Here is a 14,047-nt window from a genome sequence, read left to right as displayed (position 1 = left end):
ATGTATTTTCTTTTTTTCACATTTTGAAAACGAGTCCAATGCCAGAAGAAACACAATATTACATAAGTCTGAATGATCCTAGTAACTTTGAGTCTCCTAATTAACAAAAATGATTTGAATTTTCTGGCGTGATGCAGTGCAATATCAGTGCATACCACGGGGGCAGAATTATTGACAGCAGTTTGTTGAGTGTCATAAATATCAATATCACATATTTAGTATGACAGGAAAAGTGAGGTTAATATTGCAGCGGGGAATTTGTGGTCAGCAATAGTCTCAAGAAATATTTTATGAATCGGATCGCTACATTCTTTAGTATGCATTAAATATCTTGAAAAGACAAGAACCATTGCAAGACTTTTATTTTTAAATTACTTTGGAGTAAATAAGAATAAATCGTGAGCAATAAAGTATGAGCTTCTCCCCCCATAGACGTCTTTAGCACTTAGCACTAGGACATTAACTTTTGAAAACTTTTTTTTTTTTAATCAAGATCTAATTGTGAAGAGAAGTCTGTCGGTGAAAAGTAGAATTTGAGAAAATGAAGGCGGTAGAAAACATGCAGGGGCTTGAATCCAAAGGTTGTACGCTAGGTGCTGCAGTGTAAGAAAAGGCTGTGAGAGAACAAGCAGGTGTGGTGGAAAGACCCATGTGCTTCAGGGAGAGAATAGATCAATAACTAATTTCAGTACCAAGCTTCACCCGCACCGTTTTCCAATAAATGCTGGATGGAGAGGACAGACTTAGCCCCCGCCCCACCCCACTATCTCGATCCTATCACCTTCTTCAAACTGGCCGTGGATGCTGTGGAAGGAGGCTTCTTCGTCATGTTTTAAAAGAGATACGCCACAGTTGATTGCGTGGATTACGCTTCCACGGCTCTGCACAATGTTAGCCAGCTTTGCTATTTCCATGTGTGCTCCACATATGTCATCTCTGTATCTTTAAAAGATCGAGCTTCCTGCGTTTCCCCCTCCCTTCCTCTCTTTCGGCCAGGGCCGGTGTTGAGGTTTTGTCAAGAGTATGCAGGGAGATTGAGGCAGACAGGAGAGTGAAGCGTGTGTCATGCAGGGCTGCTGCTGCTGCTGAGGCTCTTCTCCTCAGAGGCTGTGACCTAGATAACCAAGAGGAGCTGGAGCGCCTGCAAGCCTTGGAGCCACTCCAGCCTCAGCAATGTCAGGAAGGGGTTAGTTGTGTAACACAATGTCCTATTTAGTTTGCTTGTCACACATGGATGCAAGCACCATAGAGCGTATGGAGCCTATATGGTCAACCCTACTCTGATTCTCATATGTGGGCGTTGTCAAAGAGGAGACAAACGGGTTCTGGAAAAAGGAGGGGACATAGGCAAAGTTGAGGGAGGAGTTGACAATGTTCATGACGAGGTGGGAGATGGTGGGAAAGCAGTGCTTGACGAAGGAAGATGGGATGGGATCCAGTGTGCAGGTGGAGGAATTCATTGTTGAGATGATATTGGTGAGTTCGGCTATGGAGACAGGTGTGAATTCAGAGAGAGGTGAAGTAGTTGGAGTGATGCATGCTGGTAGGAAGGGAGGGGGGACAGGTGAGGTGGTGAGTGAACTGTAGAGGATGTCGATTTTGGATTGAAAGTAGGATAGGAATGAATTGCATTTGTCAACGGTGAAAGAGGTTGAAATATTGTCGCTGGGTTTGAGGAGTTTGGTGACGGTGGAGAAGAGAGCCTTTTGGTTGTTGGAGTCGGTGTGGATGAGGTTGGAGTAGTAGGTGGAACGGCTAGAGTTGAGTGCGGTCTTGTATAACTGAAGGTGATCGTGTAGGCGAGGAGATGAACAGTTAAACCGGATTTTTTGTAGAGTCTTTCTAGCTGGCGTTTTCGGGATTTGAGTTTGCGGAGTTCTGGGGTGTACCAGGGGGCTGAGCGAGTGAAGGAGACAGATTTGGTTTTGATGGGGGCAAGTTGATTGAGACAGGAGGAGAGAGTGCTGTTGTAGTAGTTGGTGAGAACAGTGGGGTCATAGGACAGTGGAGGAGGTAGTATGGACAGATGGTTGAGGACGGAGGTGGAAAAGTCAGTTGGGGAAACGAGACAGGAGGAGAGAGTTGATATGGTGCGCTTTTCCTTGGGAATGGGGGTAGGGAGGTGGAGGTCCAGAGTGATAGCCAGGTGAATGTAGAATGTACATCTTCATCAAGACATGACAACATTGTCTTTTTCTATTCTGACAAAGGCATTGACTCTCATTTTTCTTGGAAGTTAAGGGATTACGCTGAACAACTCAAAGAAGCCATAGCTGAGAGAGACATTCTTCTGGCTGAGAAGGAAAGTCGACGTCAGGGCACCGCTGAGGAAGTCCAAAAGCTGAATTGGACGGTGAGGTCTCTCACAGAGCAGCGAGCTCAGTTGCGGTACATGCTGGAGAGATCAAATGAGGAAAAAAAGCTGTTCGCAGTCAAGCTGGACGATGCGACAAAAACACATCAAGCAGAGGTTTGTTCCATTAATACTGTCAGATTTGTTTCCAAAAATGGACTAATCAAAGGCATTGACTCTCATTTTTCTTGGAAGATGAGGCATTTAGCTGAACAACTCCACGGAGTTGTAGGTGAGAGAGACATTCTACTGGATGAGCTGGAAAGTACATTTTGGATTTTGAATGAGAAGCTGGAGGAGTTGAATTCTCTCTTGGAGGAGCGAGCTGAGTCGCAGAATACGTTGGAAAAACTTGAATTGGAGAAAAAACAACTCAAAACGAAGCTGCAGGACAAGCCAAGCACGGTACAGTTTTGTAGTCGTGTTTCATTGTAATTCAAAGCCAGTTGCTTGCTCAAAATATCAACTCCTACAGACCATTTTTGAAGCGCCGCATTATTGTTGATCGTCAATCACAGGTCCCCACGATGCAAGAGAGTGTGGTTGAGCAGAATTTGTTCAGTTTGCCCCAGCAGGCCGAGGCGACAAAAGTGGAGACCAACCTTCTACAGGAGTTGGTCTCAGTCATAGGCTTTTTCAACTTTGTGCAGATCAGTTGTGTCAGATTACAAAGAATAGAGCATCTTGTAGAATGTACATCTTCAACAGTACCTATTTCCTTCATCCTCTCAATGCTTCCAGTCAGGGTAGTCTTAACGAGTCCTGTAAACGTTTCCCTCGGCCTCCAGGTACAGCGGCTGGAAGAGCAGCTCAACACAATGAAGGAAAATGAACCGGCGGTTCAAGCGGAGGCAACCGCATCACAGCAGGTTTGCTTCAACTCACTTTTTATTCTGTCATCGCGAGATACTTGACATACCGGGTAGTGTGAGGGACACACACGTTCCCCGCAAAAATAAATGCTTGTTTTTTTGCTACTGTACACAACATCGTCAAATGTGCTGCTCTTTTGTGTGTTGTTTAAATGGAAAAGGTTTGGCAAATGTTTTGAAACACTTGAAGGATGGATTGGCATTGACTTAAAGGGCTTCTAGCATGCTATTTTGTGCCCCGCCCCTTCATGATGTCATCCTAACGCCGGCTGCCGTGTGCACAAAACGGTAAATCGTAAGAATGTGTGTTTTTTTCGGCTTACGTGCTCGATCCAGAGTCAAGTGGCAGTCCGGTCTATATACATCAACGATGGACTATTCATTTATGCACGTGGTCACGCGTATAACAAGTCATAGCATTTTTCAATACCACACAGTGTAACCAATTCGCTTGCGGCGTTTGGTTGACTCACAGCTCTGGCCTCTACGGCGGGTTTGATTGTGGGAATTGCGCCGGTTTTAAGGCTTCATCTGCCGACCGGTCCGCTTTGGTACTGGCCGAGGTTCACCGGGCCTCTGAGAAATCATTGATCACAGACAAACCATTGCCGAATGGCCTGTCGCCGGTCAGGTGGGGACGTCACTCATCGCGCCTCTTTCCCAGCTCGTCTCGTCGGGCATCCCGCTGGCTGCTTGAAGAAAGCGAGTGTGTGTGCGTAGTCTGCACAGGCGGCGGTACGGGGTGGCTCCCTCAATCTTCCATGCGGCTGGTATTTAAGAACGGTTTGTCATGGGGCAATGCCCAGACATGGCAAGATGAATGGAAGAAAAAAACACCACTGTGGGGGTGTTTTTGGTGAGGAGTGAGGACCTTTTTACTTGGCTTAAAGCTCAAGTTGATTTGGTCTCAATAAGAGCTCTTTAAATTAAAGAGCTTGTAAATTTCCCCAGTGTGGGACAAATAAAGGATTATCTTATCTTATCTTATCTTATCTTATCTTATCTTATCTTATCTTTAAGTGTGGTCTATTTTGCACAATGCACAAATTGCTTGTGAAGGCTCTCAGTCGTACAGGAAGGTTCCATTGAAGAAAGGGTTCCGTCAGTCGTCATCTGTACCTGTGGGTACACAGGTACAGATGACGAAAACAATTCTGAAAGGGAGAAGTCAAAGAACAAAAAGTATCTCAATAAATAAACATAAAATAGAGATCTAAGCATATTACAAATGGGTGAGTGAGGGTGAGTCCAGCTTTGCAGGTCTGTCCATTCAATAGCCTGACAGCAGTCGGCAGCAGCGCGCGCGTATCAGTCTCTCGCCGAAGGATCTGCCCAGTGCTGTCAGGGTGGCCTGAAGGGGGTTGGGGGAGGGTCGCTCCATCATAGCTTTTAACTTGGCTAGCATTCTCCTGTTGCCCACCTCCACCAGAGTGTCCGGGGAGCAGGACAGGACAGAAGTGGCCCTCCTGACCAGTCAGTCCAGTCTCTCCCTGTCCCGGGCTGAGATGCTGCCTGACCAGCAGAATATGACATCACGAAGGTCTGAGGCCACCACAGAGTCACAGAAGGTCTTAAGGAGTGCCCCCTGAAATCCAAAAGACCTCAAATTTAAATTGAACAAGGAATCCGTATCAGAGAAAGGACCAGGTTCTTAAGGCTGATGCAGGATGAGCACGCCTGGCCGCCATTTGTTGTCAGTCGCATACTTTGTCTGCCGATCTCGATGTCTGCGCTTTGTGCAATCTTTCCTTGATTCTGATACATGACAGCAAGCATGTTGTGCGGTAGAAAAGTCCAGATTCAACACCAAAAAAAAAAACAAAGACGGCAACCGCAACGAAACAGCATGCGGCCTAATCTCGAGCAAAAAATGGAGCAAACATGCCCATGCGTATTGTGTGCTCTGTTTCTGCGTTGCTGCTGTGTGTGCAAGTACCAGTTGTTCGAAGCTTGACCATAAAGGTATCTGTACTAACTTGTAATTGGCTGGGAACCAGTTCGAGGTGTGCCCCCCGCGACAGCTGGGATAGGCTCGAGTACCCCCGCGACCCTCGTTGAGCAGATCAGACAATGGATGAATTGTTATCTACGCTCACTTCCATTTTGCTTAAATGGGACATGCTGCAATATATTATAGCAGTAAGATGGCAGACGTTTATTAAATTCATTGTTTTATAATCCGGCGTGGAATGCGGATGAGGGTGGAACGTAACCCCATGATAAATCGGGATTCGCTGGATGCTCGAAATCTTCCAAGCACAATATTTATAAGTAGCTACGTGATTGGACGTTTTTCAGCATGACCAGATATGCAGACAGGCAGGAAAGACTTTTTCTATTGATTTTTTGTTTTTTAAGTTGGCATGATTTTTATGAGCAAAATTGTAACATTTTATCTTCATCAGGTTTTGTCTCTCAAGAAGAAGCACCTTGAAGAGGCCCTGAAAAAAAATGCTTCTGGCGTCAGGATGGACGTTGATCGATTCATCAGAAGACTTGAGGAAAGTCAGGTCAGAACAGAAGAATTGATTAATGCCTGCAAAACACTGAGGAGCCAGCTGCAGGAGTATTATGATACTTTTCAAAATGTATAGGGGGGGGGGTGATTGTATTGTGTAGGATAGTATAGTATAGGATAGTATCGTGTCGTATAGTATAGTTTAGTGTCGAATAGTCTATTCTATTCTATTCGAATAGTTTGTATCCACACACACACACACACACACACACACACACACACACACACACACACACACACACACACACACACACACACACATATACGTATAATCCGTCATCCAGAGGAAGGGTTGGTTGTCTTTAAGGAGGCGGAACAAGGGCGCCCAATGCAAGAGAATCCCTTCACGAACCGTCTGTAGTACGAGGCCAGCCCCAAGAAGCTTTTCAACTGCTTCTGGTCCCTTGGTACTGGCCAATCTTTGATGGTGCGGACCTTCTCCTCCAGGGTGCTGATGCCCTCACCGTTCACTCGGTGGCCTAGGAACTCCACCTCACGCTGCATAAAGTGGCACTTTTCTGGGTGCAGTTTCAGCCCAGCCGCTGCAATTCTTCCCAGCACCAGTCTCAGAGACTCCATTGCAGCCTGAAAAGACCCACCATGGATGAGGACATCATCCAAATACACCAGGCACCTTTGCCTCGGAATGTTTGAGAGCACTGTGTCCATCAGACGCTCAAATGTTCCTGGTGCATTGCATAGTCCAAAACTCATGACCTTAAATTGCCAGTGTCCTCGGGTGGTGCAGAATGCCGTCTTGGGTCTGGACTCCGTGGTGATGGGGACTTGCCAGTAGCCACTGCGCAAGTCAAGTGATGAGAACCACGCGGAGCCTGAGACCAAATCCAATGTCTCGTCTCTCCGTGGGAGCGGGTAGCAGTCCTTTTTTGTCACCTTATTGAGCGGCCTGTAGTCCACACAGAACCGTGGTCTGGTGCTCTTTTTTCGGGGGACCATGACCACGCCAGATGCCCACGGACTATCGGAGGGCTCTATGATCCCTGCCTCGAGCATGGCACGGATCTCCTGATCAGCGGCCTCCTGCCGGGCCAGAGGCAGGCGTCGGGGCCGCACCTTTACTGGTCGCGCGTCACCTGTGTCGATGTGGTGCTCAACCAAGTGAGTGAGGCCCACCTCATTCTCGCTGAGGGCAAAGATGTTCTCAAAGTCCCACAGTACCTGCCACAGCTGCTCCCGCTGCTCGACATCCAAGCCGTCACAGTTCTTCTCCCAAATGGACCGGATAGCCCCAGTCCGGTTCTCTGCTGGCCGACCCGGGGTTAACCCCACTGACGTGGCTGGGCTCGATGTCATTGGCCCCGCCAGTGAGCAGTCCATCACGGGGCGAGCGGACTCTACCCGATCTACCGTCGACTGTCGGGGAGTCGGCGCTGCTGCTGCCTTGGACAGGCTGGGTCGGGTCATCCGCACATCCGTGTTCTCCGCTGCAGGGTCTGCGTTGTGGACGGCCACCCCCGGAGCACCCTGCATGCCGGACGCCGTGATCAGCCCTGCATGCTGACCACTCGGCAGGGTGAGCACCCCAGCTCCCAAGTCCACCACGCATTTTTGCAGCCTTTAAAAAGTCCCGTCCAAGAATACAGGGATCACTCACGTCAGCTACCCAAGCTGAGTGGGTTGTCGACAGACCCCCCCAGGACAAACAAAAATGTCCCTTTGCCTCTCATCTCGGCTGTTTCACCGGTCACGGTCCTCAGTTTTGTAAAGGTCGATGTTAAGACGGTCCCCACTGGAACAACGTCAGGCCTCACAATTGTGGCTGAAGACCCAGTGTCCACCAGGGCTGTACAGGAAACGTCCCCAATCTGCACGCGAACATTACAGTAAACGTCCCCAATCTGCACGCGAACATGACTGGGGTCCCCCACGCCCGTCCAGCCCACCATTATAACTTTCTCTCCGAATGCGGGTTGCAGTTCCCGGTTGACAAGTGTAGGGGTCCGCGTTGTCGGGGCTACACGGACCCTTTTCCGTTTCCCGGATAATTGAACAACTTTGGGCAGCGCCGCAGCAGATGACCTGGCTGTCCACAACCCCAGCAGACAGCGGGGCGCGCACGATGACCGCTTCTTTCCTCCTGCTGTGCTGGGCGGGTCTTTATTGCGCACACCAGCTCCTCCACCCACGCTGGCCTGGGTTCCTCCCTTTCCGACAACGAGGTGGCCAAAACGGGGCAGGCTGATGTCTGTAGCGCCCCCTTGGTTGCAATCTCCCACTCTGTAGCGAGAGAGAGTGCCTCTCTCTCCCAGGGCTGCCGGATGGGCAAGCTGGACGTGCAGGCGCAGCTCATCCGGTCTGAGAGCTTGGATGAACTGATCGCGTATCAGTTCATTTTGGATCTCATTTGGCATTCCAGCATATGCGCGCCGACCCAGGCTCTCGATCTCATGAGCAAGACAACGGAGCGGCTCACCGGGATGTCGGTCACGCTGCTTGAACTCACAGCGCAAAGAGTCTCTCAAATTAAACTCGCCAAAGCGCCTCTGCAAAGCACCCACCAGGGCGCTGTCATCGAGTCGCTCTCCGGGGCTCAGCAGCAGCAGACAGGATGTAGCCTCCTCCGTCAGGGAAAGCGCCAACTGCACGGCTTTCACTTTGTCCGACCAATCCGCTGCGTCAGCCACCAACTCGAACTGTGCTCTATAAGCCTCCCAACTCCCTTTCCCGGAGAATTTAAGAGCTTTCATGGAGGGCCACGCGAGCCCACGGGCTCCGCCATGCATGTTTACCTCCGTTCCGATGGCGTAACCCCGTTTTGGCGGGCTCGCGCTCATTTTGGCGCGAATCACCAGCTTCATGACGACCGAGCCCGTTGCAACTCGACTCAGGCATATCAATCACGCACGGTACGGCCTCATCCTTTCCCGTCCGCCGGGTAATGGGATCGCCGCACGGAACAGCCTCTTCCTTCACCTTCCGCCGAGTACCGTAGTCGCCGAACATCCTTACTCAAAAAACGGACGTGCGACGGGTGAATCCAAAACTTCTGACACCAATGTAATGCCCTTCAGTAGCGGAGAGAAGGATGCTCGCAGTCGCTGGTACGATTCGTCATTTTTAAATCAACAAAATAAGTCATAAACACACGCATTCAAAGGAGTTGCTGTTTGCCACAACTCACGCCCATGCGCTCCTCACTCAGACTAACTACCGGAGCCAATATTCCCTCCACCTGGCTCCTCCCCTCTCTCTGACGTCACACAAATACAAGAAACAGATATGACAGTACTTTCCAATCTTTACAACTCGAACTGAATGTAGGGATGCAACTCAAGATGACGTTATCGATCAACTCAGCAATCGACTACTTATGCGGTGAAGTGTACTCAAAACAAAACACACCCTTTATTTAAAAACGGCCGTTACGCATACCATTACAGAGAAGCAAATACAGTATGTTGAACAACGACAAAAAAAAAAACAAAAAACAAACGAAAGGCAGCAAAAGCTGGCACGTGAACAAAGGATTTCCCCCGAAAATTAACTAATACAAGAACGAACAACTAGCTACTAACTGAGGAAGCGCGAATTCCCGAACAAGACACTTGTTGGGGGCCGAGAACAAGCGAGCAACCGCCGTCGGATTCAGAGCGCCGAGGCGGCGACTCCTGTCGCTCCCCGGAGGATCTTTAAACTTGGCGCCGTTAGTTGTTGGCCAATCAGGAAGGGCCCCTCCTCGGTCTCCGCAGAGCTGCTATTCATGGCGAGAACACTCACTCCCACATACAACACGAGAATCAACAGAACGACGGCCGCCACGGGACACGCACGATGCGGCCAGGACGTAACACGGCACATGATCTGAAATTGACGGTGCGGGGGAAAAAAAAAAAAAGACAATGAATTGATGTGGATGTGGTGACCGAGTTTGGTCCGTAACATGTCAGAAAAACGGCAAAGGTGTGCATAAGTGTATGCAGAAATGTGGTTCAGATTGCACGACTGTCTTGTGTCCTATGTGTTGTGTTATTTTTGTTCTTTTGACTTCAAAATGGTGCCGCGTGAGTGGCTGCCTCAACCTGACATCCGCGTCTTCATTTGTGTGCTTATTATTTCATTCAAGATGAAGAATAAAGCCTTATAAAAAAAAAACAGTTCTACTTCTTCCTTTCATAACTTTGCTGCCGTGAAATGGGAATTTCTCCATTGCGAGACTAAGCGAGCTTTCCTTATCTTATCTTATCTTATAAAGAATGTCTCGTTTTGATCAGCAGTCTGCGTTCATATTGACTGCTGACAGAATTGGCCTTTGGCAGACAACCGTGACACCATACAAAGGCGAAGGAAGAACACAATTTGGAAGAAGCGAGCATGCAGACGTCCCCCGTCCCCCCCCCCCACCCCCGCCCAACTGACTGCTCTCATTTGAATAGCCTTGACTGCTGTGACTGCCGGCAAACCAGATGAGGGCCAGTTGTGGAGTGAAGTATGTGGGCCAGGTATCAATTTCCAACTCCGGCCCGGATATGGCCAGCTAGTATTGAGCCACCTTTAAATGCAGTTTCAGATTTTTTTTTTCTACATTTTTTTTTGTTGTTGTTGTTGTTTTACAATTGCACATTGATGCGAAATTCCATTCATCTCACACACGCACACACATTTGCACACCCACGTCCTACTTCTTGTGCACGCTCCCCAGTCAGCAAAATTGGTCTGGCCCAGCTCTGGGGCAGACACGGCATTACACTCGGCCCACATACCGCAATGAATGACGGTCCTGCATTGCCGCTGTGAATTGGAAATTTCTCCATTGTGAGACGAATAAAGTTTTCTTCTCCAATCTTATTCGCCACATAACTCAATATGCCCCAGATTGTGACTCCAATACTACTGCCGTATTTTACGCACTGAAGGCGCACTGGATTATGAGACGCACCTTCAATGAATGGGCGATTTCAAAAAAATAAAATAAACGCAATCTACAATGCAACCGACGCTCCTTCCGTTCGACTCGAGAGGCGTTCACCATCGCCTCGGAAAAGACGTCAATTAACGAGGACTTCAATGAAACGGCGAAAATTGAATGCATCAATACAAACAAAATCAAGCAAGGAAAAAAAATAATAATTCTATAGCCCCCCCCCCCCTCCGATTATGAGAGGCACCTTCAGTAAATGGGCTGTTTTTAAAAAAAAAATGTCATCGATTGGACGCACTAGATTGTAAAATGCAATCTACAACTACTTCCGGGTGAGAGGACGCTGGCGTGTATGTCGCCGCTTCTCACTCCAAACTTTTCCAAACTTTTTCAAAGCCCAGATATTCCTGTTGATTTTTCTCTTGCCTTCCTGTTTTGGACTGTGGGCACTGTAATTGATGTTACCCGAATCATCGCTTCACCCGACCATTCAAACCCCAATCTCAATTTAGTCCACGGGCTAACGCCGGTAGCTTAAATTTACCAGCTGTCACCGCACCGGCCCTTCCCCCTCGTCATGGGGCGCCAAAACTTCGCCGCCTTTGGATTATTCCTGATACTCCTGACGTTCTGCCATCATCCAGTGACAGGACCGCTCCACTATTCTGTTGCGGATCTTCTCCGGATCCGGTGGATTGCACCGGAGCCTCCGCCACCGGAGCTGCACCATCATCCTGACATCGCTCGCCTGCCTCGTCGTCGCTACATCCACCGCGGGTCGCGCAGACATGTCGAGTATAAAAACCCTGGATCAATCATCTCGACGTCCTTCCAGAAACGACCATGCATTAGCCCGCCCGGCTAGGTCGGCTAACAGCACTGCCGGCGCCAAACATGGCGCCTCCGCCGTCAACTTTGGACCGCTGAACATCCGTTCACTCACGAACAAGGGACACCTCATCCAAGACGTCCTCGCCGAACGCAAACTTGACTTCCTCGTTTTGACAGAAACCTGGCAACAAACAAACGACTTTGCTGCTCTGAATGACTCCACTCCTCCCGGCTTTGTTTACATCTGCCGTCCCCGTGGCAACGGCCGTGGAGGAGGTCTTGCAGTAATCTACCGCGAGAAGTGGAGAGTCTTGCCTGTCTCCGTCCCTGCATCAAGCTCTTTTGAATGCCTGGTGTTTAAACTCCCTGGACCCACGCCAACCATCATTTTGCTACAGTTTATCGACCCCCGAAGCCACATAGTGATTTTATCAATGCATTTTCCAGCTTACTCACACACTTGTCCACTCTTTCGCCAAATGTAATTTTGCTGGGAGATTTCAATATCCATATGGACAACCCCGACCTGCCACTCACCAGAGACTTCACATCCTGCCCGGAGAGCCTGGGGATACGCTGTCTTATCGACTTCCCCACCCACATTAAAGGCCACACGCTGGACTTGGTTTGTTGCTCTGGCCTCTCCCCCTCCAAGACCACTGCCGATGTTTTTCCTGAAACCGATCATTCCCTCCTCACTTTTAACACCGTACTCTGTCGCTCTACAATCAAAACCTCCCGCCTCATTTCTTTTCGTAATATCAAACATATCAACATCGACACTTTTTGCTCCATAATCGACCGTTCCCCGCCCCCCAGACGCTCTTTCCAACCCGGATGACCTCACCGCTCACTACAATGCCTGCCTCACAAATATTCTAAATTCTCTTGCCCCCCCTGAAGACCAGGACTGCCTCATTCTCAACATCTCTTGCCCCCCTGAAGACCAGGACTGCCTCATTCTCAACATCTGCCCCCTGGTTTACACCCGCTCTTAGGTCAATGAAATCAAAAAACCGCCAACTTGAGCGACTCTATAAGAAAACCGGTCTCGCCATCCACAAGGACATGTACACTTCCCATATCACCAAGTACAAGGACCAAATTACACAAGCCAAATCCAGCTACTACTCCGGCCTCATCCTCTCCAATGAAGGAAATTCAAGAACTCTCTTCTCCGTCATGAACAAAATCCTCCAGCCACCAAATTCTCTCCCTCTTCACCTGTACTCCACAGCAACCTGCAACTCCATAATGGAGTACTTTAATCACAAAATCCTTCCCCAAAATCGTTAAGATTCATCACCACCTCCATCAAAACCTGCCTGCTCCCTCCCCATCTGAACCTCCTTCTCCTTGTCATTTCTTCTCCAGTTTTGTTCCACCCACGACTGCTGAACTATCCAACCTCATACTCAGATCCAAGCCCACCACTTGCCAGCTCGATCCCCTCCCTTCGTCCCTTGTTAAATCCCGCCTCCCTTCCCTGCTTCCTCTCCTATGTGCCATTGTCCACTCCTCACTCTCTTCTGGTATTGTCCCATCACTTTTCAAAACCGCTGCTGTTACCCCCATACTGAAAAAACATGGCTCTGACCCCAACAACTTTGATAACCTCCGCCCCATCTCCAACCTTCCATTTATCTCGAAAATCCTGGAAAAAACTGTTGCTGCTCAACTCCATTCCCACCTGTCCCTCCACTCTCTCTATGAACCCTTTCAGTCTGGCTTCCGCCCCCGCCATAGCACAGAGACTGCACTAATCCGTATTGTAAATGATCTTCTCATAGCATCTGATTTCGGTTTAGTCTCCATCCTCATCCTCTTAGACTTGAGCGCCGCCTTTGACACAATCTCTCACCCTATCCTCCTCAATAGACTCTCCTCCATTGGTCTCTCCCACACTCCCCTCAGTTGGTTCCACTCTTACCTCACCGGCCGCACTCAGTTTGTTCAGCTCAAATCCTTTACCTCAAAGCCCTCCCCAGTCACCACAGGTGTACCACAGGGATCTGTCCTAGGTCCCCTTCTCTTCATCATCTACCTCCTGCCCCTTGGTCATATCCTCCGTAAATTCAACATCCACTTTCACTGCTTTGCTGATGACACCCAGCTCTACCTCTCCTGCAAACCAAACTCCATACTCCCACCCCCCTCCCTCACCTCTTGCCTCTCTGAACTCAAAACATGGTTCACAACAAACTTTCTAAAATTAAATGCTAATAAAACTGAAATCCTCCTTCTTGGCACCAAATCCACTTTATCTAAAGTAAACAGTTTCTCCCTCAACATCGACAGCTCCTTAGTGTCCCCCTCCCCCCAGGTCAAGAGTCTGGGTGTCATCCTGGATAGCATGCTCACCTTCCACTCACATATCAACACCATCACCCGCACTGCTTATTTCCACCTCCGCAACATTACCAGACTTCGCCCTTCCCTCACCCCCCGTACCACTGCCATTCTGGTCCACAGTCTTGTCACATCCCGCCTTGATTACTGTAACGCTCTCCTCTTCGGCCTACCTCAAAAGTCCCTCCATAAAATCCAGCTGGTTCAAAACGCCTCCGCTCGCATCATCACAAAAACATCCTCCC

General features: G+C 49.1%; 2 long non-coding RNA genes across 2 annotated transcripts; one reads left to right on the top strand and one right to left on the bottom strand.

The window, feature by feature from the left end:
- The first annotated feature begins 3,074 nt into the window (after positions 1-3,074).
- LOC109518142 (uncharacterized) lies at positions 3,075-5,667 on the top strand. The gene is made up of 2 exons (XR_002168677.1): positions 3,075-3,222; positions 5,631-5,667. It is a non-coding gene; the product is annotated as an uncharacterized LOC109518142 (long non-coding RNA).
- Positions 5,668-13,170: 7,503 nt separating this feature from the next.
- On the bottom strand, positions 13,171-14,037 carry LOC109518141 (uncharacterized). The gene is made up of 2 exons (XR_002168676.1): positions 13,704-14,037; positions 13,171-13,497 (listed from the first exon to the last, which is right to left on the bottom strand). It is a non-coding gene; the product is annotated as an uncharacterized LOC109518141 (long non-coding RNA).
- Between the last annotated feature and the right edge of the window lie 10 nt (positions 14,038-14,047).

Source organism: Hippocampus comes, unplaced genomic scaffold (genome assembly GCF_001891065.2).
Source record: "Hippocampus comes isolate QL1 unplaced genomic scaffold, H_comes_QL1_v1.1 scaffold403, whole genome shotgun sequence".
Lineage (NCBI taxonomy): Eukaryota > Metazoa > Chordata > Actinopteri > Syngnathiformes > Syngnathidae > Hippocampus > Hippocampus comes.
The sequence above is the reverse complement of the archived record's forward strand: the minus strand, read 5'-3'. Positions and strand labels throughout refer to the sequence as shown.